This window comes from Palaemon carinicauda, chromosome 25 (genome assembly GCF_036898095.1).
Source record: "Palaemon carinicauda isolate YSFRI2023 chromosome 25, ASM3689809v2, whole genome shotgun sequence".
In the NCBI taxonomy this organism is placed as follows: Eukaryota; Metazoa; Arthropoda; class Malacostraca; order Decapoda; family Palaemonidae; genus Palaemon; species Palaemon carinicauda.
This window is the reverse complement of record NC_090749.1, coordinates 97,932,573-97,935,072: the sequence shown is the minus strand read 5'-3', so window position 1 is coordinate 97,935,072 and position 2,500 is coordinate 97,932,573.

The following is a 2,500-nucleotide window of genomic DNA, read 5'->3' as shown; positions in this document are numbered from 1 at the left end:
ACATAATTAAAGAATTGAATCCTATAAGAAAATTAATCACTTCAATTTACTTTTATTACACTTCCTACTCATTCATCTTTCCATTTCTAACGTCTCATCTCCTTCTGAGATGGAAAAGTAATATCATTCAAGAGAGGCTTCAATTGAAGTTATTTTTATCAAAATTAATCAATTCACTTTAATTACACTTCCTACTCATTCATCTTTCCATTTGTAATGTGTGATCTCCTTCTGAGATGGAAAAGTAATATCATTAAAGAGAGACTTCAATTGAAGTTATTTTTATCAAAATTAATCAATTCACTTTAATTACACTTCCTACTCATTCATCTTTCCATTTCTAACGTCTCATCTCCTTCTGAGATGGAAAAGTAATATCATTAAAGAGAGACTTCAATTGAAGTTATTTTTATCAAAATTAATCAACTCACTTTAATTACACTTCCTACTCATTCATATATGTTCTTTCCATTTGTAACATTAATTTGATGGGTTTAAACTAAGGTACCTCAAGAATCTAGATTTAAGAAACATGAACTTTATTTTTGAGAATGTATAATAAAAAACCCCCTCACGATTCTTCACTCCATTTCATGGAATAAAATTCCTTTCCATTCAAAGATACTTTAAGTGGATGTAATGGGACAAGTATTACACCATCATGTAGATTAAAGAAACGTCTTGTCTCCTTCTAAGATGGAAAAGTATTTCAAAATGTAAAACTTTCAGACACTTAAAATTATACTCTTAATCATATGGTCACATTTCCCCTCATCATCAGAAACTCCTCAACTTGTGAAAACTTGAAAACTAATTTGGATTTTTCAGTATCCATAAAGTTAGTGAGAAATGACCCTGGAATTGTGAGTTCCAAGTTCGAGTCAGGTCAAAGGAAATAAAAGAATCGAGAGAAATATCATTCGTGCAAAACTAGGTTTCCTGATTTAGCTCAGCAGAACTTTTTATACAGATTTTGGAAATTGAGGTAAAGTAATTTCTAGATGTACTTAATAAATGTTTTAATTCTATTGCGAGAAAGAATTCTTTTCCAGCTCTCCCTCGGAGTCCAACATTCCCTTCAAAGAACTGTTTGATATTGATTGAAGAATTGTCTGTACATAAATGATAATAGTTATTTACCAATGTCGTTTCTGCAATGTTGTTTGAAAGAATATCATAAAGTATTGAAGAATACTTATGAATATTTTAATCCAATTTCCCGATGGTAGGTTATTGTACTGTGTACATAATCCTCGAATAGATAATTTTTTAGCTTTCGTATAAATCGGTTCTCATTTAATTAGGGATACAACATATGGAAATTACTAAGGCACAATTACTTCTACCGTTCAAAATGTGACCACGCATTACCTGAAGGAATAACTCTTCTTGCTTTTCTCAAAAGCTCAAAATTTGGAACTGAAATCTTCCTCTTGGGTATTTCAGAAGTAAGTCATCCTGATACGCACCTTCTCGTTGTACTTGGTCCTTTTTGGCACACAGGTTAATTATTGCCTCAGAAGTTATCACCTGATTAGGAGGACAAGATGGCTCTTTTCTGCAGTGTTACTGACTCGCTTGATGGATTTTGGGTTGTTTGTGTACAGAGGAGGATTATCATTTACGAGAGAGAGAGAGAGAGAGAGAGGAGAGGGAGAGAGAGAGAGAGAGAGAGAGAGAGAGAGAGAGAGAGAGAGAGAGAGATTACAGTTGTCCTCCCATAACACAGAGAGGCCGTGCATATTTGGCCCTTTAACATTCAACATCAAAGAGACTCCAACGTTCTCTGTAATGTCTACGATCTTTTGACAGAGCCCTTTTGTTCTTAGGTTTTCCTTCCTCACAGGAGAGGGGGGGGGGGGAGGGGGAAAGTAGAAGGAAGGAAGAGAGAGGAAATATGGGTATGTGAAAAGCTAGAAGATATTCCTGAATAAGAAATAAGGATGATGGAAAAGAGAAAAAAAGAGCATATCTTTGATAAGGGAGGCCACTTCACAGCCAAGAAACTAATTAGTTTTCAAAATTCCTGGTTGTTGTTACATTAAATGTAAACTAAATAACTTTGAGAGATACATGGAAAGGTTTATTCTTCCTTGAAAGTCAATTCGAGACGGATGGACATCTATTTCTAATTATAAGAATACGTTTCCGGATTAATAACGAAGAGAACTTACACAGATAGGCTATGTGAAAAAAAAAAATCTTTCTTTGGCCTCTTTTCTTTTAAAGAATTTTTGGACCATTTTTATACATAATCAAAGAACATACAAACATCAACAGCAGATTAATTAATTAGTAATTGAATAAAAGTCTTAAAGATGTTGTAACTTCCCCAGAGACAACAACATGCAAGGATTCTTCCTTGCATCCCTCACCTATCCTTCCCCCTTTCCAAAAGCATTAAGGACGAATGTCTCAATAATAGATGTCATTTTCAGGGATGAAATGGAGGAATCTCGACCATCTGAATAATTGACTCCTTCATTAAGTGGGTTTAGTG